The following is a 24,008-nucleotide window of genomic DNA, read 5'->3' as shown; positions in this document are numbered from 1 at the left end:
CTCTATAGGAGGAAATGTGGTCAAGTCCCATGTTTTTTTCCAATGACAATGAGAGTTTGCCCAATAGTGGAATAGTCTAGCATATGTCAAAATTGGCCGAATTGCCAATCTTGGGAGCAAAATCATTGACTGATTTGGGTCTGTGGTAAGTAAGAGGGAAAATGCTGACAACGTTCACCCAGGACTTCAAAGCCATGGCCATGCGAACATACTTGATACCCCTGTACCTAATTACTTGAAATTTTCTCTGATTTAGAACTTGTGAATGGTTAGGAAGCCAAAATGTCGACTGGATAGTGAGATAAAAATGAGGCCAAGAGACCATTGAAAAAACCATGACCACCCTGCTAATTGAGGTATGGAGGGTATGAGCACGATGCCCATTGTAATGAGGGTATTCCATCGCCAAGACAACCAGAGCAAGCTTACAAATGGACTAATTATCGAATAGGAAGAGAGGACTATCATAAAAGGAATTGTTTCTACCTGTAATCACCACCATACTCACTGTTAATTTAAATGTCTGTTGTTGAGCTTCAAAGGTTGACAAAGTTATAGGATGGCGCAAGGAGGGACATCTTCTCAATCTGACTCTAGCCTTGTCTTGCATACATGCATTCTAACATTTTGTTTCGTGTGCATACCCTAGGCATAGTTATTCATCCACATCTAGCACCAACATGCTAAGGGATTTTTGAGCCACTTCCACCAAGTTTTCACACTGAGAGATTTAGTGAGAACTTCAGGATCCCATAAGCCTAGGCCTCCTGCAACTTTGGGCAGATACAACTTTTCCCATGCCACCAAATTCCCATTTTCGATTCAGCTGAGTGCCTAACCAGAGTAAGGAGTGTTGGAGGCTGTGAAGCTTGGAGAGGATGGCTTTAGGAGTTGCTAGAGATGATAAGAGGTAAGCAGGCATGACTTGAAGCATTGGTTTAAGGAGAGTGAGACGACCAACGAGGTTAAGAGCTCGAAATCTCCAACTGGAGAGTTTTGCTTCCATTTTTCTCATAATTTCCTCCCACACTGGGAGACGTAGGGGATTAGAGGTGAGGGGGGCACCCATGTATTTGGTTGGAAGGGAGCTCTTTTTGAAACAAAAAAGGTGAGAGATGTGGATTTGAACTGCTCGGGAAGTGTTAAAAAATAAGATTTGAGATTTGTTGTTGTTGATCTCAGTGCAAGAGGAAACCAAGAAGGTGTCTAGAATTTGTTTTAACTCCAAGGCTTCCTTGTGCGAGGGATGTCCCATTAGCAGGGTATCATCAATGAATTGTTAGTGTGTCGATTGTTGATGATTGGAGCCAATATGGAGTCCCATCAAGAAATTGTGTGAAAGGGCATGCTTGATGGAGTGCCTTAAGCCTTTTGCTACTAGGAGAAAGATATAAGGAGAGAGGGGATCTCCTTGCCTCATGCCCCGGGAAGGTGTGAAAGAGGTGGAGGGTGATCCATTAACAAGAATAAAAAAGAATATTTTGGAAATTAGTGACATCACCTAGGAGATCCATTTGTCCTGGAAACCATAGGTGTAGAGAGTGTGATAAATGTATTGCCAACTTACCTTATCAAAATCCTTGGACATATCAAGTTTAAGGAGCATACCGGGTTGTTTATAGGATCTAAGTGAATGAATATGCTCTTGGGCCAGAATTATGTTGTCTAGAATTTTCCTGCCCTCAACATATCATATTTGTTCAGGGGAGATGATTAAGGGAAGAAGTAGTTTAAGGTGGTTGGCAATGGTTTTCTTATTAAATTACAGAGAAAAATAGGACAATAATCATTCGGGGAAGAGGAATTGGAAGACTTAGGCATGAGGGAGATGAAGGAAGCATTGAAAGAAATGAGGAGTGAGACGATGCATCTTGAGTTTTCCACTACCTGCCAGACATCATGCCCTAGGACTTTCCAACACGATTTGTAAAATTCTGTCATGAAGCCATCACAACTAGGGGTCTTGTCATTAGGCATGCCCATGGAAACCTGCTCCACTTCTTGTAAAGTAATCTCTTTCATAAGCAAGGAATTTTGTTCTTCAAAAATGAGTTTAGGGATGTGTTCAATTACTTGACGAATTTCCTCGCATATATCTGGGATCAAATCTATGAGAAGAGACTGTAAATGATGAGATAGTGTTCGTTTTATATCCTCATGATCCTCCACCATTTTGTTATGCTAGTTCTTGAGGTGACTGATGCAATTTTGTTGCAGATAGTTGATCATCAATCTGTGGAAGAACATGGTGTTTCTTTCCCCTTCTTGTGACCATTTTACTCTGGAGTTTTGCTTATAAAGGATTTCTTCCCGAGCTAGCCACTCATTTAGTTGAATTTTCAAAGTCTCTTTTGAGGCTTTTAATTCTTCCGTTTGGCCATGCCATGATGATAGTCTATTTCAGTTCTTTCATCTCCACTTCTAATCGTTTTTTGTTCCTGAATGATGTTGCCAAAATCTGTTATGTTCCATACTTTCAATTTTTGCTTGATGTATTTTAGTCTTTGTTGAAAGCGATACATGGTATTGCAGCATTGCCTACAATGAATGCTTATTCTATCCACCATTGTTCCATATTGGTTAGAAAATTTGGATGGCACATTCAGGATCCTTCAAATCCGGTTTTTGTTTGGGTGACGATAACCAACCCAGATGTAGGGAGATCGATCAATGGTCTGATCCATGACTTGGAAGGATAAATGCTTCCATATTGATGTTTTTCATTAGAAGAGATTATGAACAAAGGAACCAGACCAGCCTTGAGGCCACTTGCTTGGAGCCCCCTCTCTTGTTGTTCCGAGTGTTTATGCCATTTGGGGTGGAAATATCCACATTTTGTGTTTTTCGAAAAATGAATTAAATCTTGAAGCATATTCATCTAATTTTTGGATTCCCCTCATTTTTACTACAGGGAGTAGATCAAGTTGAAGTTGTTCCTTGGGATCCATTGGTTGGAGCCTACCAAACGAGCCACAGATGCAAGGTTGGAGAGGAAAATACACTTGTCCATAGGGGAATGAGGGCCATAAACATTCAAAATAAAACCCATGTGAGAAGATCCTATAGGTTGGAAGCGGACAAAGAGGATTCTTAGAAATGAGGAGTCTTTCAGGGTGACTGTTGAAGGATTCCAAAGAATAGAAGTACCACCTGATGCCCTGGTGGAGCACTGGGAGAGTATTTCACAATTATTTCAGAAGGTTTGGATAGAGTGGTGAAGATTTTCATGCATGCATTTGGTTTCTTGCAATAATAGAATATCTGGTTTCTCTCGAGAGATGAGATTCTTGAGAATTTTATCCTTTGGTTTTTCAATTGAAGTCTCTAACATTCCATGAGAGTATCTTCATCATTGGGAGTTGTTTAGAGGAGGAAATAGGGTGTTAAAGGGAGCTACTCGACCCAAGTTGATTAGGAATTCACTGAGTTCTTGAAAGAGTTGGTTGTTGGTTTTCCTACTTTTTTCTTGGGCTTTTTTGGGGCAAGGGTTTGGTCTTGTGGAGCATTACGTTTGATGCCTTGCAAAGAAGATGAGAAAGAGGGTGAAGGGAAGTTACCTTGCAACCTGTTAATGAGAAAATATTGATGTTGAAGATATGCTTAAGCTATCATTTGGATCCATTCTCCTGGGATGGTTGTTGGGTCCTTGTGCTCCCAATCTTCAGCTATTTGATGGAGATTGATGTTGCGCAATCCCAAATTTAGCAGATCTTCTTCTTCTGCAAGAAGGGGGTTTCCTGGTCCTCTTGGTTGTGATTTTCTTGGTGCTCCATTGTTTGTGTGGTCATAGTCACCTTTGTTGCATTGTAGTTTTCCTAGACTACCGACATATGAAGAGTATCATGGGGGTGGGGCTGGCGCATTTTCATTGCTTTCCTCCTAGTTTTGGAGCACAATGAAGTGATTTTTCTCCTGGGTTCCTGGCTTATTATAAAGGCTCCTCTCTTCTTCCAACCATTATTCTATTATTCATTGTAGTAAAGTCATTACTCAAGGCAACTTCTTTTGTCGAGTCATGAAACAGATCTGAAGATTGAATTTGTGATGTTGGACAATCTCTCGAGAAATGGCTTTATTCATGGCAGTGACCATAATGGAATGGAATCTTCTCATAATCAATTGGTTGCTTATAAAAAGAGGTCTGCACCTTGAGGGATTTGATATTTAATTAGGGATCCAGTAAGGGTTGAGAGGGATAGGTGTAAACCACTTTTAAAGAGAAAAACTTGAAAAAGGTCTGCACCGTGAGAGATTTGATCTTTTTCGGTACTCGACAAATCTATACTCTTCTCAGTTACAAAGATAACATATGGGAGCAACCAATTGACTATGAGAAGATTCCATTCCATTGTCGTCACTACCCTGAATAAAGCCATCTCTTTAGAAATTGTCCAACATCACAGGTCCAATCTTCAGATCTGGGTCATGACTCGACAAAAGAAGTTGCCTCGGGTAATGACTTTACTATAATGAATAATAGAATAATTGTTGGAAGAAGGGAGGAGCCTCTATAATAAACCAAGAACCCAACAAAAAAATAGCTTCACTATGCTCCAAAACTAGGAAGAAAACAATGAAAATATGCCAGCCCCACCCCCATGATACTCCTCATATGTCAGTAGTCTAGGAAAAACACAATGCAACAAAGGAGACTATGACCACACAAACAATGGAGCACCAAGAAAATCACAACCAAGAAGATTAGGAAACCCCATTCCCTAATTAAAGATCAAATCCCTCAAGGTGAAGAATCTATACTGATGATATATTTAAATTCGGTTTTGTTTGATTCTATTTTTATATTTTAATTTTTTTAATAGAAAACATTAAATATAATTAATAATCCTATTTTTATTATTTATATTATTTAAAATTATAAAATTATTATTAACAATATATTAATATAAAAATTAAATATATAAATAGTTTAAATTTTTTAATATAAAATTATATATATTTTTTACTATTGAATTGTTTTTTTTTAATATTTTTAAAATATAAATATAATTTTTAAATAATTTATTTGTTTTTTGCTAAAGAATCTTAGCTTGAACGATTTGGTGAATAATTTATTTTTGCATGGATTCAAGTCTCCATGAACATATTGTAACAAGGGCTACATAGTAGCTAGTACCTGCCACTTAGTTTAAATGTAGCTTAATTGAACTAAAAAACAATAAACGCAAAAATAAAATAATAAATAAAATATTGTATTGTTGAATGCCATCACTGAAAATTAAGAGATATGATTAACTATTATTGTTTATATTAACATATGAACACTTTAATATATATGTTTATTATATATGTGTGTTTTATTTTTTACTAATATATATGATTTTTTTTATAATTAAATTTATTAAAATGTGTTTTTAATATAATAATAAGTCACTTTAAATTGAAAATATGGAGAAAAAACTTGAAGTCATGAAAATGGAAATAATAGAAAAAAATAAAAAAATAAAAAAAATAAGAGAGTTAAATATAAAGGAAATAAATTAAAAATGAAAAATTAGTAAGTAACTAGAAAGGAAGTTACTAAAAAACTATAATAAGACTTTAACCAATCACCTTACAAATAAATAAATTTAAATAATAATAAAAATAACAAAATTTGAATTCATAATAATAAACTATGTATAAGCAACATAATTTTTTGGTCAAAGGTAAACTAATATGCACTCAAATGAAAAACTAAATACCTTAATACCATACTAATACCATACCTGCAACAAGTATAATAAGTATGTTTTGTGACATTTATCAGATATTGTATATGGTGTAATTAAAAAAAAAAATCGACTTTTAATTAATATATATATATATATATATATATATAATATATATATATATATATATATATATATAAATTTTAATCAAAAACATATTTAAGAAATCACATTGAAGATTTAGAGTGTGGTTCATCTTCAAGACACGATGAAGAATAGATCTAGGAACCACACTCCTAGATCTGTTCTTCATCATGTCTTGAAGATGAACCACACTTACTGGTTCGAAACGCGTAGACCAAAATCTTCAATGTGATTTCTTCCGAAATCTTTTTATACAATATGATATGGATCACAGAAGCTTGAATTCGAATAACATATTTAATTTCAGATTTATTTTTATATTTATAAAACTGTGATATTTTATTTCTATTATATTCATTTGATCTATTTCGATTTATTTATTTATTTATTGCATCAAGAGACTTTTTATAGTGTAGTGTGGTAGAGATGTTGTAATGTCATGTTTCACATTTTTACTTGGTTAAAATAAAACAAAAATTAAATTAAAAAATAAAATAAAAAATACATCAAATTAATAATTATAATTATAATTAATATATAAATCAACCTATATTCATCTTAAATCTAGATCTACCAAGCACAGAGAGGGATCAAATCTCTTGAGATGCAAACTTCTTTTAGAGTAAAAAGTGATTAAAAGTGATTTGATCCCTCTTAGTGCTTGGTAGCTCTTGATCTAGGCGGGTTATTATCAATTACATCTAGGTTATTATCAAGTTATTATCAATTACATCTAGGTTGTTTATTATCAATTACATTGATTCATTTCAAAACACATTAATTGGAAAACACTTTTTCAAGTTTTCAGTATGACACCAGGCTATTTTTTAAAGATTTATTATTTTTCCTATATATAATATTGTAGGTGAATATTGAATGAAAAACACGTAATTTTCTATTAAAATTGGTAAATTTTTGGTAAATAGCATCCATTTAATCATGTATATGTAAAAAAATAGGCCAATTTTTAACCAAATTGGGATGCTGTTGTAATGACAACATAAACATTTTGACTTGGTAAAAAATAAAGTAAAATGAAATAAAAAAGTGTGAATCTCTTGATAATTAAAATTATAAAAATAAAACAATAAAATTAATAAAATCTTTAACTATACAATTATAAAGTTAAATTAAATTATAAAACCATCATAGATCTATCTTAACTCTAGATCTACCAAGCGCTTAGAGGGATCAAATCCTTCTCTCTTGAGGTGCAAACCTCTTTTACAATGAAAAAAGATTTGATCTCTTTTACACTTGGTAAAGCAAGCTTTTATTTTTAATTTAATTTAATTTTGTTTTATTTTCACTTAGTCAAAATGTTAAACATTACAACACCTTCTTTACACTAAGTTAGATAGCACCTCTAAAAATCCATAGTATTATATTCCCATAATATTCATCCATAATATTTATTATAATGAAATATATTTAAAAGTTTGAAGAAATCCATTATCAAATACAAAAATACTAATTTAAATCCATCTAACTCCAAACTTAACCTCTTATCACTTAATAAATCCAAAATTAAATTAAATATAAACTAATTTATATAACTCTTCTCTGTAATAAATTACATAAATTACCTCCATCGTTAAATTAAACTTTCCAGAAAATCATTGAACGGAAAACAACTGCAATATTGCTCTTCTATATCATGTTTATTATATGTGATGGATCACATATATTTCGAGAGAATATGTGATTTAAAAGGAAAAAAACTGCAATATAGCTCTTCTATATATATGTATATCATATGTGAACCTTTATCTATTTTCAGGGATTTGAAGTTTAATTAATAACTTGAAGAATGATAGATCCATTTAAATATAAGATACAAAAGATAATTGATAATGGTTAGAGGTGGTAAAAATATAATTAGGCAAACTTTTTGAAGGTAATATATAGTAGAAGCATTCATCAACACTAATTTATTGACTATGGAAATATACATGTTATTTTTTTTAATATAACTTTTTCAAAAGATGTATTTATATGTTCATAAATTATTTAAAAGTATATTTAAATATATATCTATATAATGTTTGTTTTAACCATTTTTATAAATATATAAAATTTATAATGAAAAATATTATTGCTTTGAAGATGGAGTTTCTAGTTTAATATGAAAGAGATGCTATTGTTATGTTAAGCTATTTAAACATTTTGACTCAGTCAAATTACATTAAAATAAAAAATAAAAAAAAATAAATTTTAATAATTAAAATAAAATTGAGGTAAAATAGTCAATTTAATGTTGATAGTTTTTGGCTCTTTTTCCAATGATATTCTTGTGTAAGAAGGTAGATATATATATATATATATATATATGAAATGACTCGACTTTATCTAGTTAGTTTTGTCCATAATTTGATTGAGATTTTTTAAAAAGCATAAGTTTAAGTTGTTTAATATGAAAAGATCGACCCCCGATGGGGTGACCAAATAGCTGGCCAAATAACCTTGGGGTCTGTCCCACGAGGCACGTGGTAGGTAAGTGAATGATGGGGTATTCATTGATGCAATAGGATAGCGGGTGTCTGAACTCTCTAGACACGCCTATGTTCGTTACATTGCAAAGAGGCTTTAGTGTAATCGTTGTGGTATCTTGGGAGATGAACTTGGAGTGCAAGGTGGTAGACTTGAGTGTTGAAGGTCGAGCAAGCTTGCCAGGGCCATGGGATAGTTGGAGTCATTTGAAGGACTCATATTTTGGAACTGTTGCTTCTCAAGAGGGCTTTTTTGCTTTCATTTGGGATCCTAGCTCGTTTAGCGCTAACTCTTCTCTCTGCCGCTGTAAGTTAGATTGCACGAGACAGAACCCCGGGTGCCGCCGGATGCAGGTTGCTCCAGGCCGGTGGGTATTCGACGGTTTCCATGTAATTGGGTGGTTTTGTTTTTGGTCATTTTATGAGCTACTGGTTCTGGTGGTGGCTTGTAGTGTGACATTGCAACTTGTTTTTTGGAGTGGGTGACCTGGTCTGTGGACTTGTTCTCCTGTGGGGGATTATTCTGATTCAAACAATCCTAAGGGAAATTAGGGTTTTTGGAGGGTTTCGTTTTTATTATGTCCCACAGGAAATTCGCCAAGGGGATGGAGAAACTAGTCATCAAGTGGCTTACACAACCCTAGTTAGCCTCTACCTGGTTGTGACTATTGTGGTATTGGGTGTGTTGTTGCATGCTCTTAGGTTGAGAATTGTCATCAACCTTCCTCTGCTTTGGTTGTGGTACGCTGGAGGGGTAACATCGACCTGGGTTTTTGGAAGGGTGCTGGTAGAAACGACTAGGTGGGAGGTCTGACTTGGACAGGATTGTGAAGGCACCGTGCGGAGGCTGTGGTAGTGTTCATGTATCTTCCGACGTGTTCTGGTGGTCAATTATTTCTGGGTGATTGGGTTATCTTATATAATTCAGGTAAGAGGTTCTTAGGTGCTGACAACCATGCCCCACCAGTGTGGTTGTCCCCACTGCGGAGGTGGACAACATGGCCCTATCGAGTGCCAAGCCAATGACACGAGCTTGACTTCTAGTGATTCAGTCAGTGGAGAATAGGCGGGTGACGTTTCCCATGCTCGTGGTCGTTCTCCATGCATAGTGGAGGCTCCAACCACACTGGAAACAATTGTTGAACAACTGAGATGCGTCCAGGCCAACCTGGACATTATAAGAGAGCACCATTATGAAGATAGAAATGAATTGATGGCATACATGAACAACATTCAATTCAACCTCAATGAGACTCTGGAGCAGCGTGAGAGAATTTGATAGAACCAATGATGCCTCAATGACCATCTATGCGACTTCTCAAGTAGAACACATCAACTTTAATATGCATGAGTGAGATGGATTCCCAATAGTGCCTCCTGGGTTTCCTCCTCATCACCCTCCATGACATGATGTTCTCAACTTCTTTGTCTTTTTTGTTGCCTTTATTCTTTGTAAGGTTGGTTAGCCTATCGAAAATTATGGTTGGTTGGATATATTTGTTGCATTCTCCAGCTCCCCTCGTTCTCATATCTGGTTTTCTTGAATCCAGGGGAGTTGTGAAGTCAATTTTTGTACTCTGGTTTACATTGTTGACAGTATAAAATTTCTTTTTTGATCAATAAAAAAATGCAAAGATCGAGCCCCTCAAGGGTTTTTTAAGGCGCTAAATTCATTTATGCATTAAAAATTACATATTAAACAATAAGAAATCACTATCTTACTAAAAATTGTGTTGTTGAATTCTAGTGAAAAAATCATTTCTTCTATTAGTTAGACACACCCACACACACAAACATATATATTCTGATGCACGAGATCTAGTAGTTGTGGCTGATGAAGCCTTAATAATTAGTATTACCCAAAAGAAATGTGTTGCCTTTTCACTCTCCAATGGATGGTACACCTTATGATATATATATATATATATATATATATATATATATATATATATGCATGAGATCTAGTAGTAGTGGTTGATGAAGCCTTAATAATTAGTATTACCCAAAAGAAATGTGTCACCTTTTCACTCTCCATGTTTTGAGGTCTCAACATGCCATTGCTCCTATGCCATTGTCTCCCACTATCAATATGGGGCTGCCTATTGAAACTCAAATCATAGGCAGGGCTTAGTTCCAAGTAGTTGAGTATCATAACTATTGTAAGGTGTACACCTTACGATAGTTATGATACTCAACTACTTGGAACTGAACCTTGCCTATGTTGATAGTGGGAGACAATGGCATAGGAGCAATGGCATGTGAGCCCTTAAAACCAAATGTATCTAAACTCTGAGTGTGTGTGAAGAGATTCTCTCGTTGGTCAAGCCTAATTTTGCATCCTCTTTTCTTTATATTGTTTCAAGCATTTTCTCTTGAAAGTGGAATCACTTTTCAACCTAATTATGTGCGATCGAGGAGCTATGGGTCGAGTAATAATATTGATTTAAGGCCCCTATAGTTCTTCCCCTCATGTCCACCTAGATTTATTCCCCTCAATGAAAATTATATATATATATATATATATATGGAACTACCCTATATCCATGTTAACTCTCAATCTACCAAGCCCCGAGAGCGATCAAATATATTTTCACTCTAAAAGTGGAGTTAAGATGGATCTAGTGTGTATAACAGAAGGGATATATTCTTTATTATAAATGAACTATAAGAATTTTAAAATAATGAAAACGTTAAATTATTGGAAAATTATATAGTTAGGTTCTTTGCAATATATAAAATGTTAAATGTTAACAATGTATATATTATATTATTTATTAACTAGCTTAGACCCATCTTAACTCAGATCTACCAAGCTCTGAGATGGATCAAATCTCTTTCTTGAGGTGCAAGCCTCTTTTAGAGAGAAAAGAGATTTGATCCATCTAGGTGATTGATAGATCTAGAGTTAAGATGGACCTAGGCTCATTTAATTATTATCCTTTAAATAGGCCACATTAGAGAAGAATACTATGGGAAAGAACCATGGGTTATTTTTTTAATTTTGTTATATTTTGACTAAGTGAAAATGTTAAACATTACAACATCTCTACCATTCTAGGTTGGAAAACACCACTCGACACAATTATATGATGTATATACATATTTAATTTTTGAAAATGGTATTTAATTGCTATTATTTAGTCATTTTATATGGTTTATGCCATATTGTTTGATGAAATTTTTATAGGGTGAAACTTAAATTGTGATGAGGAGACATGGGACTCATTAGTTTCACTAAGCAATCATATTAATAAAAGAATGTTTTTGACTGCAAAGAGTAACACTGATAAACAAATTGACCTATCATTGTTCAAGAGGGGGAGTTATGCACTCGGGGGAACTTAGGTGGAAATATAAATAAATTCACTTTTACAGCCGATTTCTTAAACTCATTGGATGTTTCATTCTTATCCATGTAATTCACAAGATTTATAAATGAATTGAGATTAAGTGTTTTGTCGAGAGGAAGTGTTTTAGCTCATGTGGAAGGTGATGGTGAACATATCTATAAACAAGGTGGCCCAAATATACAAGTATATCCACTGTTGAAGCAAATCTTGTAATGAGGAATACACCCCCTAAGCTCTCTATGTTTAGCCTATTCAATTTTTTTTTTTTAAGTAACTAATCTGTATTTCCTTCAAACCAAAGAGCACATGTTAATTTTTTGAAATTTGAAATGGTCGATCACAAGGAAATATGACCATATCGGTAGTTTCAATATTTTTAAAAAAGAAGAAGACAAAATCTTACCTAAAGAATCAAAACCCAAAATACATATGCTAAACATTAGACCTTAGAGGTCCTGAATAGACTAAGAAGTAGAAAATTGATACATAAAAACTAAGAACAAAAGACCAAGAGACCAGTCAGAGGTATTATCTAAATTTATGGCTTCCATAGGTATGGACTTCTTATTGATGCCTAGAGAGTAGCCAGAGTCAGGAGGAACAACCATATCTCTCTCAATACGCCTGGGTCAATGATCTAATGCTATAATTTGTTGTTGCGTGTGATTCAAAGAGAGGAGAATGTCTTCTCTACTTTTGTTTCTATCCAAAAAAATCCTCACAATAAGATACTTAAGGTGCCAACATATATCCACTATGTACGTGTATTTATTGTATCGCCCCAGTGTGTGCCTGCCATTAGGAAACCAATCCATAACTTCTGTGGGAACTTTAGTATTTGAGAGGATCCTTCTATAGTTAGTTAAATATCTTAGATTTTAGGCTTCTGTGGTAGTTCTTTGCAGTGGCATGATCCGGATTATCCATAGTTTCGTGTTCATTCTGTCGACGTTTCAAACCCCAAAGGGGGTCCATCATCAGGACTAATCAGATAGAAGAATGACGGACCCCCTTTGGGGTTTGAAACGTCGATAAAATGAACATGAAACTGTGGATAATCTGGATCATGCCACTGCAAATAGTTAAATATCATTCTTCTTGAGAAAGATATTCCTATATTGGTTGGGGAGTGAGCTCCATGAACTCTATTGCCAACTTTGTACCCTCACTTGTGCCCGGGGATGCCTAAGTTCACCTTCTTCTCTATAGTAGGTAGCCCCATGGTGTACACAAGCTTATTGATGAGACATGCCATCTGAACTGAGAGAGGAGTAGATTGAGAGAGAATTGAAGGTTCCAGCTGGGATGAGATAGAGTTGAGAGAGAATGTGAAACTCATGGGAGCCATGTGTGTTGTGGAGTTCCCTACTGTTGATGGTGCTGGAAATCCGTCAACCAAGAGGGACCCCCCGATGTGAACTCCCAATTAGACCTTACACCATTTTGAATAGAAGCCCAATATGGGATAACAACCCGACTTCCATATATTCTTATAGGTTTTCCTTGGATACAAAGTTTGACACAAGGGATTAATGCACAGGTAATCTCGGATCAATAAGTGAGTATGCCTCGTGAGTGTTCAATTGTATGTGTGTCAAGATTCTTCTACTATGGAGGGAAAGGAAAGTGAGCCTCTAGGAGAGAGGTAATAGTAATACCCTAGTAGACACACACGCACACACACACACATAATATATTTCTAACATCCAGTGGAATAGTCCACAAAAATGTGACGATCATTGCAACCATTATGAACAAGAAATATTTATCTAACATCTAACAGAATAGTCCACAAATATGCGATAGCCATCGAAACCGTTACAACACATTCTAAATAAGATAAGCACTAAAATAACCGAAATAATTCAACTACTTTAGCATAGATGAAAGCAAAGATGGATTACAAACATCCACAGAATAGTCTCACAAATATTCATGATCCATGCATGAAGAACATGTTGGCCATGAGGCTTATGATATTAAGTAAAAGTCCCAAGACACATGTATACAATGAACACCACTAGCTCCAATAGTGGAGCATTGGAGTCACTCCTTGCTCCTTAAAAGAACTAGCTTGTCTCTCTAATGCCTCACGGGAGGAGCCAAGGTGGAAAGTCCTTTTCTCATACAATAAGGGTGTATATATAACCAATGGGAGATGCTTCACCTCCCTTGTGACTCTTTGACTACCCTCATGACTATTTGACTTCCTATGACTTTTCGACTTTACATGATTCTTCATCTTCTGTACATGTCCTTTGGACTTCCACTTTACAATACATTTTCGAATAAGAAATTACATGATCCACAATAATGATGTGGCATATGAAAACTCATGACATGACATGACATGACATTGTTGAAATGGACTACTTGATGACATGGAAATGTCAAGCCACTTCTGTTTCTAATTTCTACATGTCTTCTTGAAGATGCTCTTCTATGCACCTCCTTATGGCTTGGAAGTAAGGAGTCTTCAATGATATCGAGTCTTGAGTTGTGGTCGTAAACTAGTGTCCCTTTGTTTTCTCTTGATTGATCAGCTTGAATAATCGACTACAAATATGTCTTTCAACATGTTTCCCTTCTCCATCTCCTTCTTAATCATCCTGTCATGGTATGATAGAGTACCTCATTTGAAATTCACTCGTGATGAGATGACATCAATCCGATAAAACCATAGTCTAAGATGGTGCATGTTGATCCATTGAGTGAGTCAGAACTAGGTGGCAGGCTGAGGGAGAGGCTCAATGACTACACAATTGCACAACACAGGTAGCCAGGGGTGAATCTTGAGCCTTGATACTGCACAATGTGTAGTTCATGGTGGATTGGGTAGGCCAATTTCACAGTTGTGGGACTCAGTGAGCTGGGCTAGAGGGGTTTTGCATTGTTTCAGCCAACTGTATAGTTATGGGAGGCAAAGAAGACATGGTTATTGTGTAGTTTCACAACTCAGGAGATCAAGGGTTTGGCTTGATCTCAGAGACTACATAATGTGCATTTGAGGCCAGGTTGGAGGTGTTGGCTTGAGGGAGCTTGGACCTAGGTTTAGAGTTAGCTGCACTAACCAACAAAACCCTACACTACCGGACTTTTTAGAAACAACCCTCATAGTGCAAGTCAAATAGGAGTCAAAGGGTTTTAGTAAGGTCAAAACCCCTTATATTTTGGTATTTTTTTGAGATCTGCCCATGGTTTGCAGACCATGGTATTGTAATAATGAAGGATATATAAAGAGATTTCTTAGCAAGTCTAAGGAAATAATCAAAGAATCACTTGTTATGGTATGATTTTGGGTCTGTAATTGTAGATATTTCTGTGTTTTTGGGCAAATGGGAAGGCTCCTACAACTGAATGTGGGGAGACCTTGGTAAGTCTATAGCTGAGTGCGCGGGCCCCTGCAACTATGTGTGTAGGGTCTAGAAAGGTTGTAAAAGAAGATCTGAAGTAATAGAAAGATATTTGAAGCAAATATATGTCTATTTTTATGCATTGTGTATTTTATGTATTTATGTGCAACTAAATGATATTTGTCTGTATTTTATCTTAATTACTCTGCAAAGATTTGGATCAATTGTTAGATGTTGTTTTATGCATGATTAGATAGTTACACGAAGCTTATAACTTTCTTTAACTGGAAATCATCTAAGTCTCATGAATAAGGGTTTGCAAAGGTTAGATCTAAACTAAAACTGCAGAAAGCACCTTAAACCACATCACATAGCCTTTTGGATGCAGAAGCCTGGTTCTAGCATCCCCCAATACTGCCTCGGATGAGACTACAGCTTGTGCTACCCAGATTGTTGCCGAAAGGGCCGATAGTGTAGGGTTTTGTTGGTTAGTGAAACTAAATCTGAACTTGGGTCCAAGCCCCGTCAAGCCAAAAAATGATTCTGTTGTTGGGACCGAGATCTATCTAAGGGATGTGTGATGTGGCATAAGTGGGTACCTACTAAGAAGATAATTGAGAAGTGGATAAATCGAAAGTTGCATGAGTTTGCAGGCGAGAAGAATAGGAATCCACACTTATCAAAATAATAGTGGTTACAAAGGTATCTTTACATAAAAGTGCACGAAGTTTTCTTTTCACCGTTCCCCTATGATTTGTACGAGTGGCTATCCAAATTAGTGGATAGCGAACCTACTCATAATCGCGATGATCCTATTGTGTGGACACCATAACTCGACAAACACCTTGAAAGATCTGATTATAAGGTTACGATGGATGTTGATTATTGGATTGATAATATCTTGGCCAGTTTCATCACAAAATTTGCAATAGATACATCTATGTTGTATAGCGAATCCAAATGACGATTCTTCAAGGGTTTGAGAGGTAAGTACCTAAAATCGCTTAAAACCTAGATTAAAATGCTTTTGTATGAAAATAAGGTGATGCATTTACCTTAATGTTTAAAAAGGATCCAACTAGATCTAAGCGAAGTGGAAAGTGATACAGAGTAGATCAAGACAATTTTTCGAAAGTGAATACAATCCCTTATTGGGAGAGTTTGAAAGTGAAGAAGAATGAAGTAGCCCTAGTACGCCTAGAGGTGTGGTGTAGACTATAGTTCAGGGTACTTATGGAATTCAACATCCAACCACTCCACCTCCACCTTCGCCACCACTCCTCTCAAAGTCTTAACCTTAGGATTCCTCAAATCCTCCACCTCACATACCTACACCTCCACCTCCACCTCCACTATTCAATATGGAAAACATGATAAAAATGCCTATATTCTGGGGTTAGGGATAAGAGGATCCTGAACAATTTTGGTTCGTCGTAGAAGCTGTGTAGAAATAATAGCAGATCAATGATGATGATATAAAGAAAGAGAAATTGGTTACAATGTTATAGGATAGGGTGCTTACCTAGTATATTAGGTACAACACGACTCACCTAGCTACTTCATTGGCTAATACGAAGGATTCGATGAACACAGAATTTATGAAGCCAAAGTCGAAAGGTGTGGCTGAGATCAAGGATATTAAGAAAAAGGTTAATGAATTTGTGTGGGATATAGATCAACGACTAAAGTGTATACCAAGTCAGGCTAACCTTCAGATCTTGGATGAACAACACAGGGACTGGTACATAGATTCACTATTACCTCACTTAATATTACCGTTATCCCAACAGAATATTGGGTCGCTTGGAAATCGCGATGAAGCTAGAAGCTTTGCCGATCCATGATATAAATGTAGGAGTTCGGCAGATACAAGCGTAGCTAGAAAGCCTGGAGTTGCACAACTCGAAGAAGGGAAATGAGGTCAAGACAAAGACACACTCTAAAGTTTGGGCACAAAATACAATGCTGAAGGCCATCATAAGGATCAATGCCCTGTATCTCAAGATTATATAGATGTGGGAGGTCCTAACCCACTAAAACCAGAGTCTTCCACTGGATCAAGCATTGGTGCAAGTACTTGGTGTATTATTTTCCAAGTTTCAAGACAACATTCAACCGATAATTTCTCCTTATTACAGAAGTTTATACAATCTCCAAAGAAACATTTTTGTAACTTTTATAAATCAGTTGGTCATGACGAGAGGAATTGTTGAAGCTATGAACTAATGATGGACAAAACTCTGCTGTATAGGATGCAAGTTGAAAACTACACACAGAATGACCAAGGCTCACCTACAGCTCGAGGAGGATTTCAAGGATGAGGAAGAGGACAAGGAGGAGGAGATGGAAAAGGTCAGGGCCAAATAATTTGTTACAATTGCGGAGAATCAGGACACTTTGCCCGCGACTGTCAGAACCCAACACACCCCTCATGTTAGTACTGTCGTCAATTTGATCATGTTATAGAAGATTTCCCGGTCTTAATAGTGAAGATGTAGGAGAATAAGACCCAATAGCCAATGCATAATATCCAAATGATGATATTTGAGCCAAGCGAAGACGATCCTAGTCTCAACATAGTCACTCGAAGTGGTGTAGCCATTGGTGAAGACAAGGTCGAAGGCAAAAAACCAGAATCAGAGTCATAGTTTCGAAAAGTTGGTGAGAAGAATGTTGGGTTTGATTTACATAAGGAAAAAGATACATTCATGGAGGCGAGAAAGAATTTTATCAGTCCAGGTGCTTCTACATCTCAGAACTCGATTTTGATAGCCTCACAAAAGGAGAAACCTGAGAATGTTGTTGGAACCCAAGAGTCAGATCCCATAGTGTTGAAATCATTCCTACATACCTGTATGAAGTTACTATGATGATATGATTTAGAATATTAGATTGTTGTGTTAAGATCCTCAAATGAGAAACAAAATGCTTTCATTTTTGTTGGGTGCGGGATCCCCTAAGGCAAGTTTTGGGGCTTAAAGCCCAGATTTTGACTAAACCTGATGTAAAGACTCCACGATTTATGGGCATGGAGTGTGAATATTGTAAATGAGTCATAGGGTTGTCCGCCCTCATTTTTGTAATGTAATGTCGGCTTGAGAGATCTACCCATGGTTCGCGGACCATGGGATTGTATGAATAGAGCGAGGCTCTAAGTTGTAAATATCAGTTTATTGATCTAAGATGAAGAATTGAGTCTAAGTAGAAGTGCAAAGTCAAGTCTTTGGGTCGTAGAGTAGGAGAAGGCTCTGTAACTGAGTGCGCGGACCCCTGCAGCTTAGTGCGCAGGGTGAGTCGAGCCTGTAACCATTGGAAAAATAATAAAGAGAAGTTTATTTTCATTTTGTGTATCTTTTTCCTGTTTTATGCATTGAATTATATTGGGTATGAATTGCAAGTTTACTGTTTATATGCTGCAAGAACTTATATGAATGTGTTGAATAAGTGAATATAAGATAAGTATCTATTTATGCGAAGTTAACTAACACTTATAAGAAGATAAGTAAGATCCGCGGTGTAACTCGGGGAAATAGCGAAGATCATTGCCTTAGCAGTGCAAAAGCACCTCAGTCCCTGGTTAGGGTTGCACGAAGGTGATTATAACAGATTGTGAAGGTATCACAGGCTAGGAGAGTGTGCGAAGTGACCTGCACGAAGCTAATTCACTATTGGATTAAAGAGACTCCTCAGACATGTCAAGGGTGTGGAAACTTGGTTCCTGCATCCCCCCATACAACTTCGGGTGAGATCTTAGTTAGCGCTCTGCAGGCTGTTGCCAAAAGGGCCAGTAGTACAGGGATTTGTTTGGCTAATTAACTTTGAACCTGGGTCAGGCCCCATCAAGCCAACAAATGGTTCCGTTGCCGGGACCAGAATCTGCATAGAGATGTCTGATGTCACATCACTGGAATCCAACTAAGAAGGAAATTGAAGGCTGGTTGGATAGGAGAATTCATGAATTCGCGGCACAGGAGAATAGGAATCTGCGACTATCAAAGGAAGAGTGGTTAGACTGCTACCTGTACATAGAGATCCATGAAATTTTCTTCGCGTATTTCCCTACTGAGCTATACGAGTGGATCACAAAGCTATCAAATAGCCAAGGAAGGTGGAAGCTTGACAGTCCTATTGTGTGGACCCTAGAATTGGTGCGCATATTAGAAGCGTTGGAGGATAAGATCGCGCGTGTTGTTGATCACTGGCTCGATCCGATTATAGGAGGATTCATTACTGAGTTCGTGGTAGACACTTCAGTTAGCTATAGCGAGCTAGGGCGACACTTTCTCAAAGGACCGCAAGGTAAGTACGTTAAGTCTCTGAACACTTGGATTAAAATACTATCATGCGAAAAGCGGATTATGCAATTACGTTGATGTTCGGGGCTACACGAAGTGGGAAAATTTATAGAAATGAAGGAAGTGAGAGACTAGAGACTAGCCCCTTGATTTCACCTTCGCGAGGGGATGAGGAAGAGCTCGCGAGGGTATCTCCACGAAGTGAAATTCATTTGATAAGGCAAAGGATTCCGCACATACCACCTCCACCCACATCACCGCCAACTTCACCGCCATCACCTCCATCTTTGCCTGTACCACCTGCGCCACCACTACATTTTAATATGGCAAGCTCAATAAAGTTTCTTGTGTTCAAAGGATTGGGAAATGAAGATCCAGACCAGTTTTGGTTCATTGTGAAGGCCATATGGGAAGCGCAGGGAGTTATAGATGATAATATCAAGAAAGCAACGTTGGTTAGTGCTTTGCAGGATTGTGTGCTGACCTAGTACATTAAGCACTCAAGTGATAATCCGAATGCAGGAATCACGGCTATCCAAACTGCACTAACTAGGGAGTTTAGCAGGCCGAAGTTAGAGGTGCAGTCGATCATTGGGTTCAAAGAGATCACGATGCTGCCAGGTGAGACTCCTTGGGAGCTAGATCAAAGGCTGAAGTGTACAATTCACGAAGCTAATCTGACTATGATGGATGGACAACATCGTGAATGGTTTATAGCATCACTAACGCCGCATTTGAGGAACACACTGTCACAGCAGAGGTTAACGACTCAGGTAGAAGCTTTAGAGATCGCGATGAGTTTGCATGAGACCCCAATACAGGATCATAACTTGGGAGTTCAGCAGATCCACACGCAGTTGATCTGATAATCACCCTATGAGTGACCTCAGTTAAAGATTTATTAAATGAAGGTATTACAGACTCATATGTTGGTTTATGTGTATGTTATTTAAGCAACAGATCGATTAGATTGCCAATACATAGACAATTGAATGGAAAGACAAAAGAGAAATACAATAAGCAAACACAAGAACACAAGAAATTAATAAGGAGTTCACCCTATTCTCGAGGGCTACATCTCCGGTCCAGCTTTCAGTGGTGGCCTTGTTTTATTGTGCCTTTAAGCAGAGAATTGCAATACAGGGACTCAATGTGAGTTCTCTTGAAGTAGGGTTTGCTTGGTAGGGTGGTTCTTGGATTCCCCAAGCCACTGGAGTACACAGACTCTTCTTCTTCCTACCAGCTCTGTGACCTTCTGGTCTTCAGTGGAAAGAGCCAAATGTGGTGCTCAGTCCGGACAGATTCCTCTATGGGATGGCTTGAATCTCTCAAGCTCTCTAGTGCTCGATGCTGCCACTAGTCAGCTCGGCCCTTTGTCTCTTTCTGCTTTTGCTTTACTGCCTTCTTCTCTGGTTTCTGTCTCTCAGTGTTCAGTCCTCCTCTTGGGGTTCGCTCTGACTGACTCCAACTTGTGTATTCTGTCTCTGTTCATGGCTTTTAGCCATTCGTTCCAATGCCTGTTCGGTTCCTCTTCCGCCTCTGTCGATTCACCTTCTGTAGCTGCGCTCGGAACTCCCTGTTTGGCATCATCATGAATGCTTAGGGAGTGGCCACATGTCCTCCTCTAAATGGCGCCAGCCCGCTTCGTCGGTTCGTTTCTTCAGTTATGTCGTGGATGCATTCTTCCTCCATCGTGGCAGCCAAACGGATTCCAAATCCTTCTAAAATGTGGCTCATTCTTTCATCGATTCCGCTTCCCCCCGTCGGGCTCAATCTCAGTCGTCTGATCTGGGGCCTCCATATCCGATGCCATACGTACGTCCTGCCTTTGTACGTTAGCACTTTTCGCTTTTCTGCCCACGGTTCTGCGGTTCCCCTATGCGACCGTGTGCTCGGGCCTTTCCTTCATTATCACCCTGTTCGCCCAGTGATGCACGCTAATCACACATCAAAAACCTCTTTATTTTCCCAATTCGGGCCTCCCAAGGGCTACTTTGACCTCCTGCGTAGTCTCCATGGGCCTCGGTTAGCGCACTTTGACCGAGGTCCTCGCCGTTCCAAGCTGGCTACCATTGCCACTGGTTCAGGGTGTTTTTTGATTGCTGTTTTGGAATTTTTTAGATATTTGTCCCGACTTGATATAGCCATGGTTCTTTGATAGTTCTTGATGGATCCAATTTGGATCACGACCTTCCCACTAAAAAGCTTTTGGACCACCAAAATTTGGTTTTCAAGCATCGACTAAGTGAGGATATTTCTTTCTCACTTGTCCAATCTCAATCCATTTTGCACTACCTGGCTTTGAACCTTTGAGTCCAATTATGAGGTACTCAACATCTCCCCTGCGCATCGTCCCTACCTTCCTATCCAAGACTGTGTCTTCCTGCAATTCATTAAGATATTCAAGTAGCAGGTCATCAATAGAAGGAAATTGACTTTGCTCTTCAGGATCCTCAATCATTGAAGGTTCAAACAATCTCAAGCAATCTGCATTTACGACTGAGTAGATGTGCATGTAAGCTGGTAGATCAAGGCGAAAAGCATTTTCACCAATTTTCTCAAGTATCCTAAAAGGTCCATACCTAATAGGCTTTAGCTTTTTACCTTCACCTTGCATCCTATCCTTGCTGATATACAGCCAAACCTGGTCTCCAACTTGAAAACTATGCTCCATCCGATGCTTGTCATGCCTAGCCTTGTATTTCGCTTGGCTCTTTTCCAGCTATTCCTGTACTGCATGGTGGATCTCCTGGATCTATTCAATGAACCTAGTTGCCTTATCCACATCACTGTGTCCATCAACCGTGGTATCTTTACCAAAGACAAAATCCAAAGGAGACCTTGGTATGAAACCAAAACAGGTCTCAAAAGGAGATCTCTGTGTAGAAGAGTGTTTTTCTCTGTTGTAAGCATGCTGCACATAACACAAATGTTCATCCCAAAGCTTAGGATGTTTGCTGCAATATCCCCTGAGTAACTGGATCACTATCCTGTTAACTACTTCTGTCTGGCCATTGGTTTGTGGATGAAAAGTTGTGCTTTTCTTTAGTTGGGTGTCCATCAGTTCCCACAGACTTGACCAAAACTTCCCCACAAATTGGGTGTCTCGATCAGATACAATAGAAGTGGGTAATCGAAAATGAACCCATACATGTTCAAAGAATAATTTTGAAGTTTGTTCAGTTGTAATCTGTTTATTACAAGGTATCAAAATACACATTTTGTTGAACCTATCCACAACCACATATAAATAATCATGACCTTTCCTAGATTTAGGCAGTCCTCCAACAAAATCCATGGAAACACTTTCCCAAGGGTGAGAAGGAACTGGTAAAGGAGTGTACAAGCCTAGTTTTCTATTGCTAGGCGTGCTTTTAGCACACATAGTACATCCTCTTACATATCTAGAAACTGTCTCTTTCATTTTCGGCCAATAACAAAACCTTTGCAGCTGTGAAACTGTTTTACTTACCCCAAAGTGACATGATATTAGAGAAGTGTGTGCCTCTCTAATTATCTTTACTCTCTCAGTTTGTGGAATGCAGAGTTTCCCACAATGATATAAGAGTCGGTCCTTCACATGATAGTCCAATTCTTCTACCATTTTTCCTTGACTCAAAGTTGCATATACATCTTTAAAGTCTATATCTTGAGCATATTGTTTAATGTAACTTTCATGTAGTACAGAATTATGCTTAAGTATAGTAGATGCATTTATAATGGGTCTAGATAATATGTCTACAACTTTGTTGTGTATGCCCTTTTTATATCTGATGACTAGATGAAACTGTTGTAGAAAACCCATCCATCTGTAATGCCTTGATTGCTGCAACTTAGTTTGGGAGTGTAGATATTGAAGTGGTCGATGATCAGTATGTATTACTGTCTCTTTTCCCATTAAGTAATGTTTCCACTTTTTCACACTCTGAACTAATGCATACAATTCTTTATCATATGTAGGATAGTTAACTACTGCAGGATTAAAAGTCTCAGAATGATAATATATGGGTTTACCATGCTGTGTCAACACTGCTCCCATGGCATAGTCACTGGCATCTGTTTGGATTTCAAACGGTCTTTGTAGATCAGGCAGTGCTAGTACAGGTGTTGTACTAATCTTTTCTTTCAAGGTGTCGAAGGCTTTCTGATGTTTGCCTCCCCACTAAAACACCTTGTTCAATCCTGTCAAAGCATGTAAGGGAGCTGCAATTGAGGAAAAATTAGAAATGAACTTCCTCCAATATTGTGCTGCTCCTAAGAAGCTTCTCACTTTTGTAGCAGACTTGGGTTTAGGCCAATTTACAATGACTGCCACTTTAGAGGGATCTATTTTCAATTCACCACCCCCTACTATATGACCCAAATAATTTAGAGATGTTTTTCCAAATTCACATTTTGAGAGTTTAACATAAACTTTTTCTCTTTTCCAAACATCTAATGTCTGCTTAACATGATTTAAGTGTTCTTCCCACATTTTACTAAAAATCAGAATGTCATCCAGATACACAATAATAAAATCATCAAGAAAAGGCCTGAGTACATCATTCATTAATCTCATGAAAGTAGCAGGAGCATTGGTCAAGCCAAAAGGCATAACCAGCCACTCATACAATCCCTTCTTTGTTTTGAAAGTAGTCTTCCATGCATCTTGCTCTGCAGCTCTGACCTGATGGTATCCACTGTGCAAATCCATCTTGGTGAAATAAAC

This window comes from Pinus tabuliformis, chromosome 8, assembly GCF_031772625.1.
Source record: "Pinus tabuliformis cultivar Carrire ecotype Pingquan chromosome 8, CPIR1, whole genome shotgun sequence".
Taxonomy (NCBI): domain Eukaryota; kingdom Viridiplantae; phylum Streptophyta; class Pinopsida; order Pinales; family Pinaceae; genus Pinus; species Pinus tabuliformis.
The sequence above is the reverse complement of the archived record's forward strand: the minus strand, read 5'-3'. Positions refer to the sequence as shown.